The sequence below is a fragment of the Micromesistius poutassou genome (genome assembly GCF_964030765.1).
Source record: "Micromesistius poutassou genome assembly, chromosome: 3".
Lineage (NCBI taxonomy): Eukaryota > Metazoa > Chordata > Actinopteri > Gadiformes > Gadidae > Micromesistius > Micromesistius poutassou.
The window spans coordinates 12313843-12329160 of record NC_140273.1 but is presented as its reverse complement, the minus strand read 5'-3'; the positions used below and the strand labels follow the sequence as shown (position 1 = coordinate 12329160).

General features: G+C 49.1%; 1 protein-coding gene across 3 annotated transcripts in view; it reads right to left on the bottom strand.

The window, feature by feature from the left end:
- lef1 (lymphoid enhancer-binding factor 1) overlaps positions 1 to 15318 on the bottom strand; it is a gene marked incomplete at both ends in the record, with an annotated part of 43579 nt that overhangs the window by 23846 nt on the left and 4415 nt on the right. The window lies entirely within an intron of this gene.

The window sequence follows — 15318 nt, the reverse complement described above, 5'->3', positions numbered from 1 at the left end:
AAGAAAGCAAAAAAAAAAAAAAAAAAAAGAACGGCGGCACAGATTGAATAGAAAATGTTCCATTTGGAATTTTAAACCCAGGGGCTTGGCCGGCCCTTTTAAAAGAGCCCCTCAGATGTGGTTGTAAGAGAAATTCATTGTGCGGAACTGCAGTTGGCAGGGAGTTGGCTCCACTGAGGAGACACTAGGAGTCAAACACTACGGAGCATTTCAGGAGAGGAAGTCTGGTAACACTGAGACACGTAGAAAAGTTAAGGGGGGGTTTGATATTGTGAGTTATTCCATAAGAGCGGGTCTCTTTTGGGTTGGGTCAACGATGGCGCGGGCAATGCTGGCAGTGAAACGGGGTGAAAGCAATCCACTGAGTTTGGGTGTTGGGGTTGCGTGTTTTGCGTGTTGTGCACATGTGGGTTGTTTGTTTGTGTTGTTTGTTTGCGTGCGGGGACAGCATGTGACGGGACGGAGAACGGCACTCCCTTCTGGTAAAACTTTTATCACCTCGTGGCACTCCCAGCGTGTTCCTTTGTCCTCCGCGCTGCGATCCCAGTCTGCAGGGCAGCGGGCAAAAAAAATAAAAAGAGAGGGAAATTTCCCAAGAATCGCATCTCGCTTCTGTAATTTAAATGCAATGAGGACCCACGCTCGCCCGCAGCAGCTATCATGTGTGTGTGTGTGTGTGTGTGTGTGTGTGTGTGTGTGTGTGTGTGTGTGTGTGTGTGTGTGGAGGGGTGGACATGGTGGATTCCCATGCAGTTAAAAAATCAAAACACCGCCCTGGGCCTTGGAGCTCTAGGAACTAGCATGACCTGCTCACTGCTGTGACGTCTCTAGAAGACGGCGGAGGACTGTCCAGAATGTGTATTAGCAGAAGAACAGAACGGATAAATACTGACTGTCTTTTAAGCCACCCCTCCAACCAGGTGTTCAATCTCAAGTGTGTGTGTGTGTGTGTGTGTGTGTGTGTGTATGCGTTGACCTTAAACCAACATAGGTGAGCAAACATTTCCCCAAAGTGACTCCATAGCATAGAAAAGAAAGAGAAAAAAATGGACTGCTCCCTCCCTCTCTCCCTCTCTCTCCCTCCCACCCTCCCTCCCTCCCTCCTTCCCCAAAACCAATGGAGACCAATAAGAAGAAGCCCAAAATAAATAACCAATTACCATTCGGCAGGGAAGGTTGAAACGCCAGCAGCTTTCTGCTCGGCACCCAAAGAAATACAAAAACACCCACAAAAAAATAAATCCCAAAACTGAATGTTTCATTGGCAGGATGCCCCCTTGGCCACGGGGTTTAATGCAACCAAACCCAATTAATAGAGAAGAAAGCGGCGCCGCCAGGGAAGCCGAGCGACCCAGCGAGCCCAGGGTAATGAGGCGAACGAGCAGGGGAACAGGCAGGGGAACCAGGGGCGGAGGAGGAGGTGGAGGAGAGCTGGAAAACTCTGCCCTGGAGAGAAAATGTACATCCATGAAGTGACGCCCCCTCTTTAAACCCCCGCCCACCATACCATACCACCAACCAACCACCACCACTGCCACCATCATCATCACCATCATCATCACCGTCATCATCATCGTCACCATCATCATCATCGTCATCATCATCGTCATCATCATCATCTCCCTTCTCTTCCATTCGCTCTGCTCGCTAAGTCCTCTTCGTCTTTCCTCTATCCTTTAAACCGCTCACTCTTTCGATCACTTTTGGCTCACTCGTGACAACACGGCCGCTTTTGTTCATTTTAGTTCCTAACTTCTTATCGTGCGGGTGGTGATGATACAGCCCATTCTCGGTTTGGAAGCGCTCGTTTCTTTTTTAAACATCGGAGGCGCTTCACATCCCCTCCTCCACGCCTCTAAACGGGAACGCGCTCTTCGCCCAGCAAAGCTTGCAGCGAGGCTTTCCCACCAGGTCGGTTTATCACATACCGAATTGATTTAGAGAGCGAGAGAACAAGGGTGAGAGAGTGAGGACGAGAAAGCGAGGGAGAGAAAACTCGGGGTTGACTAAGTCGTGGGCGGATGGATTTCGTGAATGGCAAATCATTTTTTTTAAATGCAACTGAACGGTCCCAACGCAATCACTTAAGGAGACAAATGACACCGAGACTTGCGGTATTTGCCGGCCCTTTTTCTCTTTGGACAGGCTTTGTCTCATTCATGTAAGGCCCATTGAGTTACTGTCATATGAACTGTGCTTTACAAATAAAACCTTGTTTGATCATCTTTGCCGGGGCCAACTGCTTGATGTGTATTGGGACACGCCTCCAGCCATTTTGTTTTCAGGCTCGGCAGCGGTCCAAGTTAGCCAAAGGAGCCGTCACACACACTCCGCTCTGTCATCACACCACCGCTCCGTCGGTCACACATCAAACACGCCAGTGCTCCTTCACATCCAAAGGCACATGTCCCACACATGGACGCTGGACACACATGCCGTCCCGCAAAGCAAACAGTAATTCAAATAACTACAGAGTTAAAAAACAAGTGGGGAAAAGAGCCCATAGTTAATGATCAAGAGACTGGAGCGTGTACACACACGTATTACAGACACACACACACACACACACACACACACACACACACACACACACACACACACACACACAAACAAACATCGTTTCCAGAAAAGCTGCAATGTGTGCAGTCATTTTTTTTGGTTTGGAAGATGTAAACAAATTTGGTCAATGAAAGTACTCAACTATTTTGTATTTGCAATTTCGGCATCTATATGTTATTTGTGTTGCATCTGATACACAGTGAATTCAGCTCCTTACAAATGAAGGAATAGGTATGTGGGATACTGGGATAGGGTGTCCTGTCCGAGGATGCCTACAAGTAGACTGTGGACATGGGTGAGAGGTGGAGGGGAATTGCACCCTCTACCCTTTTTCGGCTCTGGGTCACACACCCAGCTAGCCACTACACTATCCCACCCTCTAGGGTTTCTTGTGCAGGCACGTTAGGGCTGCTAATTGTGTGATAATGGGCCAGGTCAGTGACCGCTAGTGGACTTTGTTCTATTGCTCCGACACTCGCTCAGCAACGGGTGAGCTTTGGGGCCCGTGGGACTGGTGTCATGCCTGGGAGCATATGGGTTTTGAGAGAGGGAGAGAGGGAGAGAGAGAGAGAGAGAGAGAGAGAGAGAGAGAGAGAGAGAGGGAGAGAGAGAGAGAGAGAGAGAGAGAGAGAGAGAGAGATGAGGGAGAGAGAGAGAGGCGAGAGAGAGAGAGAGAGAGAGAGAGAGGGAGAGAGACACTGTGGGATGTTCACCTTACAGTGGGGTGCAGTGCTCATTAGCTCAGCATGACCTGGTCACATCAAAGGACTGAGGAGAGGCAAACATTCTGCTCAAGAGCCACTGTCAGCAGGCACCCCCACACACATGCAGAATCCATGCACACACACACACACACACACACACTCACACAAACACATATAAAAACAGACAGACACCAAAACACGGTAATATGCGGCCGTATACCACATGCAATATGACCTTCGTTCGCTGACACTCAAGAGAATTCCACATCAACATGCGTTGACTTAGTCCTCCACCTCAATATAGGGAACATGTTAGTTACACAGTAACACACCCCTAAAAACCTTGTGCACACTCAATCTATTTAAACAAAACAACTCAGTCGGAAGGAATGCAGGGAACAAAACGTAAATATCGACAGGGTTTTAAATCTCCCAGCCTGTGCAGCACTGACCACAGGCCAAACACATTGGACACAAGGGTTGTTGTTTTTTTTTTACTTCCTGTATCGAATTAGACCCCTCTCTGGGTTTGCTATTAATAGCCACGCTGCTACATTCACATCACTGCATGGTTTACCCTTTAGAACCCAGCTTTGCAATTGCCGTGTCGCATCACACACACACACACACACACACACACACCGCATCCCTGCCAATGATCGCGTTCGCGGAGGACCAGCCAGGCTCCGGGGCGAGAGACGTACACAAATAATAAATCACCAGCGCCGGCTAACTCTCGCGTGTCGCGGCCTCGTTCCAAAACCTCACCATTTTTTTTTTTTTTCTGTTGCGCTTCGGAGACACAAACGGAACAAGAGGAAGAGGAAGGCGCCACAGAATGGCGGCACACAGAAAGTGCTGAGGAGCGCCTCTACTTGCAGAGGTATCAGACTGTCGAACAAGAGCGGATTTGCTTCCTGCTGTACCTAGATAGCCCCCCCCCCCCCCCCCCACCACCACCACCACCACCACCACCAGCACCACCACCACCAGCACCTACCACCAACTGCCAACCCTGCATCCAGGAGAGCGTCTTTGCGCCCAGGTATTCTGGGCATGAATGGCTGTCAGTTTGGATTTAGCAGCTCAGTGTTGAGGGGGGAAATAAGGAGTGGGGTTGGGGGGTCTTTGTGTCTCTCTACCTGTGGAGATGAGCAGCGGAGACAGCCACCGCCGCTCGCTAAGCCCCAGCTAGCCGCCGTGCTAGCGTACATACACTGCACTCTATTGTCAAAGAAAAAAAAGGAGGCTTGCGGGGAGAGGGGGGGGTGGTGTTAGCATGGCTAGCAACTAGCGCGCGGTGGGGTGGGGGGGGAGGGGGGTGGCCAGGGCAGCAGCAGGCAGGGGGGATGCGGCGTTCAGTGGAGAAAGGTTTGCGATGGACACGGTAGGCTAAATGAGGTGCTTTGAATGAGAAGTAAGTGTGTGTATGTGTGCCTCAGCTGCAGGGTGTATTGACCTAGATTTCAACAATCTATTTCCTCCACGCAAACGCACAAATGCACTACAAATAATGCACATCCAGAGACTTTGTAATGTTGCCGACACCACAGTTAAGGGGAGGGGATTTAAAGCATACCTGCTGCAAGCCTCTCAAGACTGACCTGTAGACGTCTACATTTCGGTGGGTCCACCAAAGTTAGCTCATAAGAGTAAAACAATCGAATCCAAACGATTGAACGGGGTCACCTGCACTTCTGAACCTTCCAGTGTCGTGAGTCTGCGATCGTATTACGGAAGGAACACGATCCAACAATGCAGGTCTGACACGCACAACGCCACGCCGTGTTTGTGTACGGTGAATAATAATGACGGCGGGGCCCCGAGATTGGCAACTGAATAGTAAACAACATTAAACAAAAAGCCTACAACCTCGCTGCCGCGGGGGTCAAACCCGCGGCCCTCGGAGGCTGCGTGGAGCACAATGCTCCGAGAGGCGTGAGCGGCCGCTCGGATCTCATTACAAGTCATTCAGCTCATTTACGCCGACGGACAATACGCCACTACAAGCTACGGCCGCCCCACAGCCGGGGTGAGAGACCATGTTTTTAAAAAGGGATTAACTGGTAAAGACGCCAAACGACCGCCTTTCAGCCGGGCATTAGTCGTTAAAAAACCCCGGCACACACACACACACACACTCACACACTCACACACACACACACTCACACACACACACACACACACACACACACACACAATCTGAAAGTAAAGCCCAAAGCCATTCAGGTCTTATCCCTTTCGGAACAAATGGTGTTCTCCATCCCAAAAGAAGTAAGGAACCTCTCGAAACAAGCCTCTCGAGAGGGAGGACCTGAAAGGGGCCCCCAGAGGAAATCCCGCCCACTCTGGGGGTACGTGCCTGATAGGCTATTATTAGCTTCAATGCAATCAAAACAATGGGGCGGGGGTTACGGTGAAGGCTCTGCGCCACATTATCCTTTGATACAACCCAACACAAAACACTAAACAAAAACAAGCCCGGAACGTAGGAGCGGTCCGTTTAAGTAGTGGTGGTGGTAGTCCGAACAATTAAGGGCCTACTTGGGGCCCGGGTCATGTGGCTGTGTGGGCTTCAAGGAACAGTGATGCACCTGGTGCTCACGGAACAGACCTGACATGGGCTCCATTCAGGGGAAACGCACCATTCATTTAGCTCCGGGTCTCCTTGAGGGATAAGGTAGGAAAGGAGGATGGGAAAACAAAGGATAAACAAGAAGGTTGTACCTCTTTTAATCTAGCGAGCTAGATGTGTTTTGATACTTCCTGATTGGCCGACCCCAAAGAACTACAATGTAAATGGTAAGAGTAATGTAAAGGTTGTAGTGAAAGGTTTAAAACTGGTCCTCTTTTTGGCAGTTAATTATGGAATCACCATATAATGGAATTATAGTGCTTCGGGGAAAAAAATCATAATTTCATCCAGTGTATGTACTAGGGATGGGCATTTTAAGAAATGTCCTTGATCGATCATCGATAAAATTAACGATCAATTATCGATTTAATCGTTATTTTTCTATAGGCTATATAAAAAATATCCATTGGTAGAAAATATAAAATACAGCATGTTTTTCTCAATGAGGCCTACGCGGCGCTTGTAAAAGCCGAAGAATGCGCTGTTAAACACAGGAAACAATTAAAACGAACAAAATCTGTATTCCAATTCTAATAAGAACCAAGGAACAGCCAAGCAACGGCTGTTCCGTTCTCACACTATGCAACACAACATACTTTTGATCGATAAAAATATCACGTGATCGACAAAGTTCTTAACAATCAACGATCGATCATCGATTTATCATGCCCATCCCTAGTATGTACTAATCATTTATTTTTGCAAAGCTTTACGGGGATAAACCACAAAAGCAGAGACAAAACAATTCCTATCATGAGCATATTCGACCCAACTAGACAGACCCAGGGATGAGCTCACATAACGGATGAAAGACCAGCGAAGAACCCAATGTTGTCCTCGAACTGTTCCTGCAGTTATGGAGGATGGAGAATCTTGCTCCTGACTTGTGGATATGCATGTGGACAGGGGAGGGGGGCTTTTATCTGCCAAGTCCTCCACTCTTGTTTGATAGAGAAAGGGGGTGGGGAAGAAAGAAGGGGGGTGGGGGGGGTGGGGGGGGTCAAGGGGGTTACCAGGGTGACGCGTGGACGTGGCCCGGATGCACTCCCCTCATATCTTTCATCTCCAAAGATAGGTGTAGGGAGGGATGGGGGTCGTGGCGGGGAGAGAGGGAGGGAGAGGGGAGGGGGGCGCGGGATTGATTTGATATTTTGATGCATTGTTTGATGATGGCGGGCTCAAAGTATAGAATAGCCCTGTGATGTGTTTCTATCAAGAGACATGAAAAGCTTTCACCTGGGCTGCCGAGCAGAAGGGGTCGCGACCCCCAGTGGATTTGAAGGTCTGGCACTGCCGGCTGCGGTGGACCGCTGGTCATATCGGATGCCGAGCACTCGTAGTAGCACACGGCGTGACCTTTCTCAGTGTTTAGCCCCCCTCTGTTCTTCCCTAATGTCACTCCTGCTCATGAATATGGCCACATTGAGCTGCTCAGCAGCCCCCCCCACCTGCTAGTGTGCTACATCGTAGCAGACAGTACGCCTCATAGCGCAACCCGGGGTCCATCCTGACCTGCGGCCCCACGAAATGTCAAGGGGACATCATTCCTCCCTCTTTCAACACACTGTCCTGCCCATGAAGGCACAAAAGTCCATCAGAAATAGGAATAGGGTGGTAATACGGTGCCTTTTTATCTGCAACATCTCCGTCTACGCCTGTAGTTGAATCACCACAGAGGGAGAATTCATTTCTGGAAATAATTGTGTATAATTGCGCATAAATCTCTCTTTGTTACACTGCGATAATGTAGTAAAAACATAGGTACGCCAACGTACCTATGTTTTTAGGCAAATGTATAGCCAGAACAAAAGTCCTACTGCTCTCAATATCTACCAAAACACTCCCAGTTTTTTTGCAATTTTCCCCCACATTACGATCAGTTCCACCAAAGTGTAACTCTCAAATGGTGAGTGATGGAAAAGTAAGGGTTGCTCAGTGTGGAAGCTGGCGAGATGATCAAAAGGAGAGGGCGTAGGGAGAGCGTGCAGCAGAAGGGGCATCATCCATGGGAACAAACACATTCTTGCCGGATATCGGCTGGGGTTTCATCATCCCCCCATGAAGCGACTAGTGAGCGGCCTTAACAAGGGCCCTGTTGACATCGTGTGTGACATCAGCGCTACAGACGCCGCACAGAAGGCAGGGGGAGCGAGCAAAGGGAGAAAAAAAAAAAGATTGAGTGCGCCCGCGAGAGGGAGAGAAAATCAAATCAAAGCAACAGCGAGCATATCGTTCCAATTAAATCCCGTCATCTGTTCCAATAACACGATTCAGCAGATTCGCCCTGGCCCTCCTATAATGAAAGGCTCCTTCAACTTCCAGAGTCAAAACATTCTGGGAAACATCGTAAAATAATAGCCCGACATTATTAACAAAGCTGCTATCGTTTTTTGGACTTTTTTGGGGCTTATGTGATGATAAGTTCACAAGATGCTTTATTCAATTAATAAGTGACTTTCTTACTTTTCACACACACACACACACACACACACACACACACACACACACACACACACACACACACATACAGACACACACTCGCACACACACACACACACACACACCACAACCGTTCTATACCAATACCAAGGACTATGCTACAGTACAGACTGCAGACTGACGCAGCGTAGCACGGTACACTGCAGTGCAACCCTTCCCGCAGGCCCCAGGGCCGTACAGAGAAACAGAGTTTGTGCACTCGGCAGGAGCGGTGGATCTAGTGTGACTCTGGGCAACTCGAGCACTTTCCTGGGCTCCGGCCGTAGCCAATCGAGGGGCCCCGGGGGCGGGCGTCTTGGCCCAGCCTGGTGTCGGAGGGCCCACGGTGGAGGAGCAGGGGGAGAGAGATAGGAAACGCGTGGCTGGGTGAGGGCCAGGGTGGGGGATGAGGAGGAGGAGGAGGAGGCGGAGCAGGAGGAGGAGGTGAGGTGACATCATGCACACACACAGCAACACAAAGGGGGACCTGACTCGTTAACACCAGCAGACAAGAGCCGGTGCCATGGCGATGAGGGGTCTTTGTTTTGGTTTTGGTCTCTCTCTCTCTCTCTCTGTGTCTCTCCCTCTCTCTCTCTCTCTCTCACTCTCTCGTCATCAATATGGCTACATCTGCAAGTGTAATCACTCCATTGTGCTCAGATTTTCTGCTCGGTTGGACTGCATGGCGAGCCTGCTTTTCAACACCTCTCTCTCTCCCTCTCCCTCTCCCTCTCTCTGTCTGTCTGTCTCGCTCACACACACACACACACACACACACACACACACACCTGGACGTGAGTGCCGTGTGTCTCGTGGATTACCGTCGCTCAGGTAACCAGAGTCGCTAATCTGCCAGGAGTCGAGTTACGGCTAATTGCCGCCGCGGCTCTTTTGATTGATTCCAACAGTCGAAAGAAGAAGGGAGTAAAAAGAAAAAAATATATATTCCCCTCTACTTCTCCTCCCACCACCAGCACCACCACCACCACCACCACCACCACCACTACTACCGTCCAACACCGTCCCCTTTACAACACACTTCACCCCCTTCTCCACTTCCCCCTACCCTCCCCCTCAGCCCCCTCCCTCCCTCCCTCCCTCCCTCCCTCCCTCTCTCCCTCCCTCTCTCCAGTGCGCGAGCGGCAGCCAAGACTCTCCATCTAGTAGGAGGCAGGAGGCTTTGAAGAGATCAAAGCGAAGGCCGGGGGCAGTGGTGCGCCCTGGGAATACGGCAGAGAGGCTTGCTGCTCCCGAGCTGCCTCCACTTTCCAGCCTCATGTCGGATTGCAGCTGTATTGCATTTCACCAGTTTTCTTAATGCTCTCGGTTTTGACATCAGCGATCCTACCCCGCCCCCCCCCCCCGCCCCCCCCCCCTCCCCCTCACACACACACACACACACACACACACACACACACACACACACACACACACCACACGTTCCCCCTACCCTCTCGGTTTCTTCAAAAACAAGTGGGGGTTGGTTGGGGGGGTGGGGAGAGAGAGAGAGAGAGAGAGAGAGGGAGAGAGAAAGAGAGACGTGATCTACAGGCTGATTTGTATTTTCACAACTCCATAATTGGCTAGTTCAAAGGAGAGGGGGGCAGAATGAAGCATTTGTTTTCAATTCCGCGGCCGATATGAAAGGCAACGACAAACTTTTATGGGCTTTCCCAAAAATTAAAGACAGCCCTCTTTTTCACAGTCAAAGAACAGCGTGTTGTTTTTTTTACTGCCTGGACCACACAAAACGACACCACGGACGACTCCTCCTCCTCACCCTTTGACAGAGAGCCCAACGTCGTTAGTACGATAAGCGTGTGTGCGTGCGTGTGTGTCATTTTTTAAGTGCATGTTTGTGCGGTGCACGCAGTCTGTTTGTTAGCATAACGTGCGCTTCTACTCTATAGTTATGTGAACTCGTTGGAAATGGAAAGTTGTTTGATTTTCTTTTAAGGCGAAAACAACAAACAACCTAAAGTAAAACGAAACAACAAAGCTCTGAATAAAAAGGAAAAAGACGAGTTTCATCCATTGACTGGCTTCGACTGGGGGAGCTTCCAGCACCTCATGGCGAGAAGTCACCCTTTGTACTGCCAACTAGCATCATCCTCCTACACTGGGGGCCATTAATATTTGAACCGCTCCGATACCAGTCGGATGGACGCAGCGCACGTGAGCCTCCTCAACCGCCCGATAAAATAATGACGCGGAATAAAATAACAAGCAATTTTTATTTTTTTATAGATATGTATGATGGAAAAGATGAAGGAATGGAGGGAGAGAGAGACACATAGAAATAAGGGAGAGAGAGAGAGAGAGAGAGAGAGAGAGAGAGAGGGAGAGAGAGAGACTGACCAACTTCATACGACACAGTGCTGCTATTGATCATGGCGCCGTTCCTCTGGGTTTTTTTGGACAATGAGAGGGCTGTTTTTAGCCTCTCTGAAGTCCGGACACAGCCGGTGGGCTTCGCCCCCCATGTTTGAGCCCTTTAGCGGTGGCCGTATTTTCCCCTTCATACGGCGAGCTAGTGAACAAGACCGCCACTCTCAGCTAGCCGACGCGGACATTAGAGTTAGCCTGCTCCTCTAGGTCAGGACGATAAAAAAATAAAACACTTTGATGTCGTTTGATGGCTGGTCAAAGCGGAACGTGAGATTTAGCGATGAGCCATAGGAAGCTTGCGTTCCATCTTTTTAAAGGGCTTCACGTCACATCAAGACTTGTTGTCTAACATGACGACGACTGCAAATAACAGGCCTATTGATCGTATGCTAATCAGCCATCGTTGGCGGTTTCAGTGGTTGGTTCCTATCCTCAGCCTTATTAAAAAAAAAACGATTTAACTTGGCAGCAGAACACATATTTCCTCTTGCGGTGAAGTAATATGAGAGGTTAAAGAAATATTGTCATCGATAAGCAACATAGAAAACACAAACACTCGCCCAATCAAAGGGCACATTGTAATTGGTGGGTTAACTTGTAAAAACATATTTTAAAAAAAACACAAAGACATCTCAGAGCAAAAGCTGCCTGAATCTATACATCCCTGTTCTCAAGCAAATCAGCATACTACTAAATACTAACCAAGATTCCCCATCTCTACCATATAGTTCTCAGTCCCACCGCAGGCCTAGGTCTTTGTTCTGTTCTTCTCACACTACGGAGTACGCCTCAGCAGTCACTCACCCTGACGAGCTTCATTTAACCGGTTCAAAGACATTGATAAGGCAACTGCAACCACATGGAGGCCATTAGGGCTGGACATATGGAATAAACATGTCGCCATGCACAGAGCACAGGACTGGGAGGGAGGGAGGGAGCGAGGAAGAGGGGGAGAGAGATGGTGTTAACTGTGTACCATTTACAGCGCATCAGCGACACTTCAAATGGGCCTGAGAGAAGGGTGTTCGTTCTGTGTGTGAGGTCCCCCCCCCCTCAATGATCTCTCTCTCTCACACACATGCATGCACACACACACACACACACACACACACACGCACACACATATGAACACACCCACACACCCACACACACACCCACATGCAGACACGCAGACACGCAGACACGCATACAAGCACTTGCACACACGCAAATAGGACAATTTTTGTCGTTTTATTCAACTCTCGTGCACGCACGTCCGGGTGTTTGTCGGACCTGCACAGGAGATGACAGATCCACACAATGCTCACCAGCTCCCATTCCGCGTGCTACTAGTCCAAAGCAATGGATGACGGATGGATTTGATGCAGCCCCAAAAACTAGGTCACTTCATAACTACGAGATGGCAGATATCAAAAGCATGTAGCATTAGATATTCACATAGACTACTCCAGAATGAGAGTTGAATAAAACGACAATAATTGTCCTATTTGCCCATCCTCGACTTTAATAAGGTCCCGAGGCGGCGGGGCTGGGGGCCTTGGCCGGGGCACACCAGCCACCGGAGGGGCGAGAGGGGAGAGAGGGGGCGAGAGAGAGAGAGAGGCGAGATAGAGAGGGGGGCGAAAGTGCTCTGCGTAAATCCCGTTAGGTAAGCCCGGGTTAGTGATTCCACGCTGCGCGGCGCTGCCGAGCACATCCGTCACGTTTCCGCGCCACTTCAAAGGGACGCCGCGCACAGTAGCCTCCGTGATGCCATGAGGTTCAGAGACCGACAGACTCAGGGAGGGAGGGAGAGAGAGAGAGAGAGAGAGAGAGAGACCGGCGAGATAGAGACAAGGAGAGGAGAGGAGAGGATAGAGAGAGGGAAGGAGAGAGAGAGAAGAGAGAGAGAGAGAGAGAGAGAGAGAGAGAGAGAGAGAGAGAGAGAGAGAGAGAGACTGGAGATAGAGAGGAAAGGAAAGAAGGAGAGGCAAGATGGATCGAGAGAGAGGCCAGAAGGAAATAGAGACAAGGAGAGGGAGGAGAGGGCAAGAGGCTAGAGATAGAGACAGGGAGAGAGAGGAGAAAGAGAGAGGGAGGAGAGATAGTTGCTAGAGTTAGAGAGAGCGGGGGGAGGGAGGTGAGAGAGAGAGGGAGGAGAGATAGTTGCTAGAGTTAGAGAGAGCGGGGGGAGGGTGGTGAGAGAGAGAGGCAAGAGATAGAGATAGAGACAGGGAGAGGGAGGATAGAAAGAGGCTTGAGATAGACAGTGAGAGGAGAGAGAAGGAGTGGGAGGAGGGTAAGAGGCTAGAGATAGAAACATCCAAGGGCATGAAAGAGAGAGAGACCTCCAAGCTTCCAACCACAACAACCGCTTTTTGTTATTCAAAAATATACTGTGTATAATATATATATTTCATCATCTCTACTCCCTAATAATGCACTCCCTTTCAGAGCACCTTCTGAGACGATAATTGTAATTATTATTACGTTTTCTTCCTAAGCATTATCAATTACACACACTCATTCAATCATCGAATGGGGGTTGGACACGCAAAAAAAAAGGATCCACATTTGACCACTATAAACAAGGGCTACTTCCATAATCAACCAAAAGTGCAGAAGAGAAACAACCGCATAGCAATGCCATCCAGCAGTGCATTGAACTCAAAATGTAATAATTCTCCTCTTTCCCTTTGAAACCTTCCTCCCATAGGATGCACGTGGCCTTGTGTAAACAAATAAAAAACGTGAGTAACTAGAAGAGAAAAAAAAGGTGCGTCCAAACTGAACGAATTCCCCAAGACTTAAAAAGCCACTTGGGTTTCTAATAGCACCAGTTGTAGATGGCAGGCATGCAGTTGTGCTTTCATGTGGCTCGGCTGAGAGAAACCACATCAGCCAAGTATGGAATAATGTTAATTCCCAACTGTTCACAATTACTAAACACCCCAAACCCCAGCCCAGCCCCCGCCTCCTTGTTAGTAACTGACAACTTGCCCCGGTCACACTGCAATTCATTTTTTCTGTCTCCCTCTCTCCTTCAAAACTCCAAAGAAGAATTTAAACATCTGGAAAATTCTATCTCCCGGAGTCATCAGAGAAGGTCTGTAGACCTAACCTCTCACATTAATGAATAAATGCAAGAACCAATCAAATCATGAGGATTAATAACCCTCTTCCTACACGCTGTGCAACACGAACGCTGTGGTCGATAGAAATCAACCAGGAGGCTGCTTGGAGGTTGTGGGTGAGTGGGTGGGGAATGAGGAGGGGAGGGGCTAGAGGATTGGTGGGGTATGGGGTAGGGTGAGTGAGATGAAGGAGCAGAGAAGAACAAGCCTTTGATCTGGGAGAGGAAAACCGATCCCAGACCTGGAGATGGAGATGGAGATGGGGAGGCTGTGGTGGTGATGGCAGAGAGAGAGAGAGAGAGAGAGAGAGAGAGAGAGAGAGAGAGAGAGGAGAAAGCAGAGGTAAAGAAGGGTGGGGATGGAGGGGTGGGTGAGGGTATGGGAAACGTATCCAATAGATTCCACCCAAAAAACCACAACAGTTTTTTGTTTTATTGGATAAGTAAGGAAGATGACTACTGTTATACTTCAGCACGGTCTGAAGGGGAGGAGTGGTTTTCGGGAGAAAGAAAGGAACGAAAACAAATAAATACAAAACTGTCACAGTGGAGGAAACTAAAGCGGGCCCCTGAGAGATTGTGACAGCGAGTGAATGACCCATTTCCCTTCATCTGCATCACAGGCAGGTTTCACTCGTCTGGAGCTGCAGCTGGTTCCGATACAGATCTTTCACATTAAAAGCATGAACATTACATTTGAGGGAAAATATTGTGAGCGGGGGGGGGGGGGGGGGACGGATGCCAAGAACACTGGTTAGCTACTCTATAATATGACAAGCATCAAATCCCCTTTTTGATAAACCATCCTATTTTATTATATAGGGAGTGAAACACAAGGCCCTTGACCCCCATCTCTTCTTACTTCATCTTTACTAAATACTTTACTAAAAACGTATTCCCACTATTCCCACGTTGAATGTCAGAAGTCAGGTTTTTATTATTATTCAACACATTTGGACTCAATATTTTAAGAGACGTTAAACCATATGGCTAGTCAGAAGATGACGTCTGTCCATGTCTCAGACGTGCGCACACACACACACACACACACACACACACACACACACACACTCACACACACACACACGCACACACACAAAACAGGATTAAGAGGGCGAACAGCTGCGGGAGTGCCCTACGTTGAGTGGCTGTCTTTGCTGGTGCAGACACAGGAAGCCCAGAGTCACTGCAGCCGGCCCTGAAATTAATACCATCGCTGGGACACGAGTCCCACCACCACGCACACACACTGGACGTGCCTGGAGACTCCCAGATAAACAGCCCCACAGACACGGTACAGTCTGCTGTAATACCCCCACAACGTTCCGGACCCTAACAGCAGGGATTACTTTACTAATAGTAGATGAGCATGGCTTAAGATCTCAAGACGAGATGAGATGACTAGTGTGCAGTGGATTTTTGATGGTGGAAGATATGGCAGA